This window comes from Zea mays, chromosome 1, assembly GCF_902167145.1.
Source record: "Zea mays cultivar B73 chromosome 1, Zm-B73-REFERENCE-NAM-5.0, whole genome shotgun sequence".
Lineage (NCBI taxonomy): Eukaryota > Viridiplantae > Streptophyta > Magnoliopsida > Poales > Poaceae > Zea > Zea mays.
Genome location: NC_050096.1, coordinates 227,864,906 through 227,873,964, shown reverse-complemented (window position 1 = coordinate 227,873,964; position 9,059 = coordinate 227,864,906).

Below are 9,059 nucleotides of genomic sequence, written 5' to 3'. Positions count from 1 at the left end.
TTGAATTGGGGACTTTGATCGAATCGGTGGCTTTGATTTGTGTCTTGGAGTATTGCACTTTGCTCTTGTATTGAATGAGGAGTGATGAATGCTTGGATGGTTGGAGTGCAGGTGGTTGTGGGATATTTATAACCCCCAACCACCAATTCAACCGTTGGGGGTGGCTGCTGTCGATGAGCGCACCGGACACTGTCCGGTGCGCCAGCCACGTCACCCAACCGTTAGGGTTCTGACGATTTCGACCGTTGGAGCTTTGTCTTCTGGTAGCACCGGACAGTCCGGTGCCGCACTGGACAGGTGTTGTTCACTGTCCGGTGCGCCTCTGGCGGCTGCTCTGACTTCTGCGTGAACTGTCCGCGCATTGTAGTGTTGTAGGCGACCGTTGCAGCCGACCGTTGCGCTGGCTAGCCGTTGCTCCGCTGGTGCACAGGACAGTCCGGTGAATTATAGCGGAGCGTGGCCTCAGAAACCCGAAGGTGAAGAGTTCAGAGTCGTACGACCCTGGTGCACCGGACACTGTCCGGTGGCACACCGGACAGTCCAGTGCGCTAGACCAGGGTGCTCTTCGGTTTCTTTTGCTCCTTTCTTTTGAACCCTAACTTTATCTTTTTATTGGTTTGTGTTGAACCTTCATGCACCTGTAGAATATATAATCTAGAGCAAATTAGTTAGTCCAATTATTTGTGTTGGACATTCAACCACCAAAATTATTTATAGGAAAAGGTTAAACCCTATTTCCCTTTCAATCTCCCCCTTTTTGGTGATTGATGCCAACACAAACCAAAGCAAATATATAAGTGAAGAATTGAACTAGTTTGCAAAAGGTAAGTGCATAGGTTGCTTGAATTAAACCAATTTTTACTTTTACTAGACATGCAAGGTTGCTTTCTTTTATTTAACATTTTGGACCACGCTTGCACCACTTGTTTTGTTTTTGCAAATTCTTTTAGAAAATCTTTTCAAAGTATTTTTGCAAATAGTCAAAGGTATATGAATAAGATTTCGAGAAGCATTTTCAAGATTTGAAATTTTCTCCCCTGTTTCAAATGCTTTTCCTTTGACTAAATAAAACTCCCCCTGAATGAAAATCTCCTCTTAGCTTTTCAAGAGGGTTTTAATAGATACCAATTGGAATTTATACTTAGATACTACTTTTGAGATTCTATCTTTAAATATACCAATTGAAATCATCATATCATTTTGAAATATACCAATTAAAATTTTCTAAGTACAAATTTAAAATTAGGTGGTGGTGCGGTCCTTTTGCTTTGGGCTAATACTTTCTCCCCCTTTGGCATTAATCGCCAAAAACGGAGTCTTTGAGAGCCCTTTTTACTTTCTCCTCCATTGGTAAATAAAGTATGAGTGAAGATTATACCAATTTGGAGTGATGTGGAGTGACGGCGAAGAGTAAATGATACCGATAGAGTGGAGTGGAAGCCTTGTCTTCGCCGAAGACTCCATTTCCCTTTCAATCTATGAATTAGTAGAAATGCACTTGAAAATACATTAGTCATAGCTTTGGTACATAAATAATAAGAATTATGCATTTGTACCAAAATGAGATATGATCAAAGGTATACAAATGAGCTATGTGTGCAATGTTTCAATCAAAGTTCCGAGAATCAAGTATATTGAGCTCATTACTAAGTTTGGTAAAGGTTTTCTCATCTAAAGTCTTGGTAAAGATATCGGCTAATTGTTCCTTGGTGCTAACATAAGCTATCTCGATATCCCCCCTATGTTGGTGATCCCTCAAAAAGTGATACCGAATGTCTATGTGCTTAGTGCGGCTGTGCTCAACAGGATTATCCGCCATGCGGATTGCACTCTCATTGTCACATAGGAGAGGGACTTTGCTAAATTTGTAGCCATAGTCCCTGAGAGTTTGCCTCATCCAAAGTAATTGCGTACAACAATGGCCTGCGGCAATATACTCGGCTTCGGCGGTAGAAAGAGCTACTGAGTTTTGTTTCTTTGAAGCCCAAGACACCAGGGATCTTCCCAGAAACTGACAAGTCCCTGATGTGGTCTTCCTATCAATTTTACACCCTGCCCAATCAGCATCTGAATATCCTATTAAATCAAAGGTGGATCCCTTGGGGTACCAAAGACCAAATTTAGGAGTGTAAACTAAATATCTCATGATTCTTTTCACGGCCCTAAGGTGAACTTCCTTAGGATCGGCTTGGAACCTTGCACACATGCATACGAAAAGCATAATATCCTGTCGAGATGAACATAAATAGAGTAAAGATCCTATCATCGACTGCTATACCTTTTGATCTACGGACTTACCTCTCGTGTCGAGGTCGAGATGCCCATTGGTTCCCATGGGTGTCTTGATGGGCTTGGCATCCTTCATTCCAAACTTGTTAAGTATGTCTTATATGTACTTGGTTTGGCTGATGAAAGTGCCCTCTTGGAGTTGCTTGACTTGAAATCCTAGGAAATACTTCAACTTCCCCATCATAGACATCTCGAACTTTTGAATCATGATTCTACTAAACTCTTCACAAGTAGATTTGTTAGTAGACCCAAATATGATATCATCAACATAAATTTGGCATACAAACAAATCTTTTGCAATGGTTTTAGTAAAGAGAGTAGGATCGACTTTACCGACTTTGAAGCCATTAGTGATAAGAAAATCTCACAGGCATTCATACCATGCTCTTGGGGCCTGCTTGAGCCCATAAAGCGCCTTTGAGAGTTTATAAACATGGTTAGGGTACTCACTATCTTCAAAGCCAGGAGGTTGCTCAACATAGACCTCTTCCTTGATTGGTCCATTGAGGAAGGCACTTTTCACATCCATTTGATAAAGCTTAAAGCCATGGTAAGTAGCATAGACAAGTAATATGCGAATTGACTCAAGCCTAGCTACGGGTGCATAGGTTTCACCAAAGTCCAAACCTTCGACTTGTGAATATCCTTTGGCCACAAGTCGGGCTTTGTTCCTTGTCACCACACCATGCTCATCTTGCTTGTTGCGGAATACTCATTTGGTACCTACAACATTTTGGTTAGGACGTGGAACAAGATGCCATACCTCAATCCTCGTGAAGTTGTTGAGCTCCTCTTGCATTGCCAACACCCAATCCAAATCTTTTAGTGCATCATCCACCCTGTATGGCTCAATAGAGGACACAAAAGAGTAATGTTCACAAAAATGAGCGACTCGGGATCGAGTAGTTACCCCCTTATGAATGTCACCAAGAATTGAGTTGATGGGGTGATCTATTTGAATCGCTTGGTGGACTCTTGGGTGTGGTGGCCTTTGGCCCTGTATTTCTTGCTCATCTTCCTTATCTTCATCTCCCCCTTGACCATTGTCCTCCTCTTGAGGTGGCTCATCTTCTTGATCTTCATTTTCATCATCTTGAGCTTGATCCTCATCTTGAGTTGGTGGAGATGCTTGCATGGAAGATGATGGTTGATCTTGTACTTGTGTAGGCTCTTCGGATTCCTTAGGACATACATCTCCAATGGACATGTTCCTTAGAGCGACACATGGAGCCTCTTCATCATCTAGTTCATCAAGATCAACCTGCTCCACTTGGGAGCCATTAGTCTCATCAAACACAATGTCACAAGAAACCTCAACTAATCCAGTGGATTTGTTGAAGACTCTATATGCCCTTGTGTTTGAGTCATAACCAAGTAAAAAACCTTCTATAGCCTTAGGAGCAAATTTAGATTTTCTACCTCTTTTAACAAGAATAAAACATTTGCTACCAAAGACTCTAAAATATGAAACATTGGGCTTTTTACCGGTGAGGAGTTCATATGATGTCTTCTTGAGGATACGGTGAAGGTAGAGCCGGTTGATGGAGTAGCAGGTGGTGTTAATCGCCTCGGCCCAAAACCGGTCTGGTGTCTTGTATTCATCAAGCATGGTCCTTGCCATGTCCAGTAGAGTTCTATTCATCCTCTCCACTACACCATTTTGTTGAGGTGTGTAGGGAGAAGAGAACTCATGCTTGATGCCCTCATCCTTAAGAAAGCCTTCGATTTGTGAGTTCTTGAACTCCGTCCCGTTGTCGCTTCTTATCTTCTTGATCCTCAATCCGAACTCATTTTGAGCTCGTCTCAAGAATCCCTTTAAGGTCTCTTGGGTTTGTGATTTTTCTTGCAAAAAGAATACCCAAGTGAAGCGAGAATAATCATCTACAGTTACAAGACAGTACTTACTCCCGTCGATGCTTATATAAGCTATCAGGCCGAATAGATCCATGTGGAGTAACTCCAGAGGCATGTCCGTTGTCATGATGTTCTTGTGTGGATGACGAACACCAACTTCCTTTCCTGCTTGACATGCGCTACAAACCCTGTCTTTCTCAAAATGAACATTGGTTAGTCCCAAAATGTGCTCTCCCTTTAGAAGCTTGTGAAGATTCTTCATCCCAACATGGGCTAGTCGGCGATGCCAGAGCCAACCCATATTAGTCTTAGCAATTAAGCAAGTATCGAGTCCATCTCTATTAAAATCAACTAAGTATAGCTAACCCTCTAATACTCCCTTAAATGCTACTGAATCATCACTTCTTCTAAAGACAATAACACCTATATCCGTAAAAAGACAGTTGTAACCCATTTTGCATAATTGAGAAATTGAAAGCAAATTATAATCTAAAGAATCTTCAAGAAAAACATTGGAAATGGAATGGTCAGGTGATATAGCAATTTTACCAAGTCCTTTGACCAAACCTTGATTTCCATCCCCGAATGTGGTAGCTCTTTGGGGATCTTCGTTTTTCTCGTAGGAGGAGAACATTCTTTTCTCCCCAGTCATGTGGTTTGTGCACCCGCTATCAATTATCCAACTTGAGCCCCATAATGCATAAACCTATAAAAAAAGTTTAGGCCTTGTTCTTAGGTACCCAAACGGTCTTGGGTCCTTTCACATTAGAAACAAGCACCTTGGGTACCCAAACACAAGCCTTGGAGCCTTTGTGTTTGCGCCAACATATTTGGCAACTATTTTGCCTGATTTGTTAGTAAGCACATAAGAAGCATCAAAAGTTTTGAATGAAACATTATGATCATTTGATGCAGTAGGAGATTTCTTTTTAGGCAATTTAACATGGGTTCATTGCCTAGAGCTAGAAACCTCATTCTTTAACATAAAAGCATGGTGTGAAACATTATGAGGTTTCCTAGCATGAATTCTCCTAATCTTATGCTCAGGATAACCAGCAGGATATAAAATATAGCCCTCGTTATCCTGAACCATGGGAGCCTTGCCCTTAACAAAATTAGACAATCTTTTAGGGGCATTAATTTTGACATTGCCTCCCTGTTGGAAACCAATGTCATCCTTGATGCCAGGGCGTCTCCCATTATAGAGCATGCTTTTAGCAAATTTGAATTTTTCATTTTCTATTTCATGCTCATTGATTTTAGAAGTTAATTAAGCTATATGATCATTTTGTTGTTTAATTAAAGCAAGGTGATCATGAATAGCATCAACATTAATATCTCTACATCTAGTACAAATAGTAACATGATCAACACTAGATGTAGAGGGTTTGCAAGCAGTTAATTCTTCTATCTTATTATGTAATATGGCATTCTCATTTCTAAAACAGGAAATAGAATCATTGCAAACATTTAAATCTCTAGCCTTGGAAATTAAACTAGCATTCTCAGTTATAAGGCTAGAAATTGATTCATTCAATTTATCAATCTTAGCAAATAAATTAGCATTTTCATTTCTAAGATTGTCAATTGAATCATGGCAAATATTTTATTTTTCAACCTTAGCAATTAAACTAACATTCTCAGTTCTAAGGTTGGAAATAGTGTCATGGCAAATGCTAAGCTCTTTAGTCAAGTTTTCACATTTTTCTATCTCCTGAGCATAAGCATTCTTCACCTTAACATGCTTTTTATTTTCCTTAATAAGGAATTCCTCTGGGCTATCCAAGAGTTCATCCTTCTCATGAATAGCTCCTATTAATTCATTCAATTTTTTTTGTTGCATGTTAAGGTTGGCAAAAAGGTTAATTAGATTATCCTCATCTTCACTAGAGCTACCCTCATCACTTGATGTTGTATATTTAGTGGAGGCTCTAGATTTTACCATCTTCCTTTTGCCGTCCTTTGCCATGAGGCACTTGTGGCTGACGTTGGGGAAGAGAAGTCCCTTGTTGACGGCGATGTTTGCGGCATCCTCATCGGAGGAGGAGTCGGTGGAGCTCATGTCGGAGTCCCATTCCCGACACACGTGGGCATCGCCGCCCTTCTTCTTGTAATATCTCTTCTTCTTCTTCTTCCCTCTCTTGTCGTCGCCCCTGTCACTATCACTAGAAATAGGACATTTTGCAATAAAATGATTGGGATTACCACACTTGTAGCACATCCTTTTGGAATGGGGCTTGTAGTTTTTCCCTTTCCTTTGCTTGAGGATTTGGCAAAAACTCTTGATGATGAGCGCCATGTCCTCGTTGTCGAGCTTGGAGGCGTCGATGGGGAGCCTACTTGATGTAGACTCTTCTTTCTTCTCCTCCGTTGCTTTGAATGCAACAGGTTGCACCTCGGGTGTGGAGGTGCCGCTGTTGGGGACTTGTTCTCAAATGCTATGAATTAAGAACAAGGCAACATAAAATGTTAAATGTTAATGCCCTTCGCCCGCCGAAGCATTATTTCCTCAAGGATTTGATGCACTTCGGACGAAGGTTAAAAACGGTGCAATTACGAAGGTCGAATCTTCGTAATTGAACTTTCAGAGATTATATAAAACAATGCAAAATATGAAGTATTAAAGACAAGTAAATTAAAAGTAAACGACATCATTTTTATAGTATATAAACTTGATGTCGTTTAAATATTAAATACATTTATACCTCTGCCTTGACAAAGAATAATTTCCGAATGATGCGATTGCAATTACAGGAATGCGTGAACAGTAAAGGAGTACTGTTCACTATTTATAGGCACATGACACAGCCTGTGAGGAATTACAATCATGCCCCTCATAAAAGTTTACAGCACTGACTCAGACCTTTATGGGCTAAAAAGTCATTCTATCTTTAAGTCGGTTCGACCCTTCATCTTCGGACATGTTGCAATACCGAAGCTTCATGAATGGTGCCTTCGGCGTTACGTATGAGCAGCTTCAGCCGAAGCTGTCTCTTTCTACAGGACCTTCGGCGACGAAGCATGGTCCCAACAGTAGCCCCTTCGCGGTGCTAGATCGTTTTTCGTAACGAGCTTGATCCGTGAAAAAAAGTCTTTTAGGCTTCAGGAAGCCGAAGGTCCGAAAAACACCTTCCCTGAGCTCGTTGTCGAGAAACGATACAGTTTCCAAGCGCGTAGCGGTCCCACCCTGCAGATTTACTATTTGGTGTCTGCGGCCCACCGCGCAGCGGGTGTGAGCAGCTGTTTGCCTGGTGTAAAAATCCTGACGATTCACCTTCTTACCTGCAGTACTATATAAACAGACGGGTAGGTGTGAAGTTACCACAGCATTCATTGCTATTGCACTGTTTTGCTGCCAAAATTTTTAACCATAGTCGAAGCTTGACTCTCGCAATCAGACGAAGCTCCAGTTTAGAGCCTACTTCGTCAGAAGAAAAGCTTCGGGAGAAGAAGTTATTTAGTTCCCAAGAAATCTTTCAAGAAATTCAGAATTAAATGGCCAGAGTGCGCTCTACCGCTAGAGTTGAGCGTGAGGGAGGCGAAGCCGAAGGAGCGGAGACTGTTCCTATCTCCGAAGCAAAGCGACGATCCGGACTGGTGACCTCGGAAGGAATCCCCACTGCTGAGACAGAACAGACTGTTGCCGATACAGAACAAGTTGCTGCCGAAGCGGAGGAAGGAGATATTGAGGAAGGTGATTCCGATGATGATTACCATATCGCCGTACCGAGCAAGCCCAGCCATTTAGACTTCGGAAAGTCGACTGTCTCCAAGGCTGATTTCTCCAAAATGGTGAAGTCGGGCTATTTTAGTGAAAATGAGAAGAAGCTGCTTCGCTTCGGGGGGGAGGAAACTACCCCAAAGCCAGAAAAGGATGAAATAGTTATTTTCAAGAGTTTTCTGAAAGCTGGGTTGAGATTTCCTTTGAATAGAATGATTTCTGATGTGCTGCAAAGATTTGGGATCTATTTTCATCAGCTGACTCCTAACGCCATTGTCAGGCTTAGCGTTTATATCTGGGCTCTCCGAAGCCAGGCGGTGGAGCCGTTTGCCGACAGCTTCTGTCGAGTTCATGAGCTGCATTACCAGACTAAGGCCAGAAAAGATGGATTGCATGAAAATTTTGGTTGCTATAATTTTGCCTACCGGAAAACCACAAAGTTTCCTGTGATCAGCTACCGAAGCAAATGGCCGGCAGGCTGGAAGTCAGAATGGTTTTATGTCAAAGTTAACGAAGACAAAGAGAAGTTGGTTCAGAGCCCTCTTGAACTGATCTTCGGAGAAACAAGACCCCGATGCAAAATGGCAGTAGAAGGTCCAACTTGGGCTGCACTGGGTGAGTTCAAAATTATTGCAGAACATATTGGCACTAGAGATTTAGTGCAAGAATTTCTGGCCTTCAGGGTATTTCCAACTATGAAAGAGTGGACTATGCCGAAGCTTAAAGGGGAAAAGAAAGAGGGGGAACTCGTTCGACTGCCCTATTATTATAAGTTTAAGAAATATTTTAAAGCACCCTGCCAAGAATGACTCGATACAATTGAAATAATGAGTAATGAAATTCTTGGAAATTACTCCAAAAAAGAGGACCAACTGATGACAGCAGCCTTCGGCACTCGGCCGAAACGAAGGCTGAACAGGGTGCTTGATGCTATAGGATTTGAATATGCTGATTATGGACGACTGGGCGGAGATGCCGGAGGCCCGAAGCGAAAAAGAATTGCCAGCGCTACTGATGAAGAAGTCGCCAAGGTGGCCAAAAAGAAAAAGAAAGATTCTGAAAAACTTAGCCCTGAAGAGTTAAACCCTGAGCCGAAGGTGGCCACTGCAAGAAAGAGAAAAAGTGCATCTCCCGAGCCGGAAACGCTGGTTCGAGAAGAAGATACTGCTGCTACTCCTTCTGCTGTTGAAGTAGA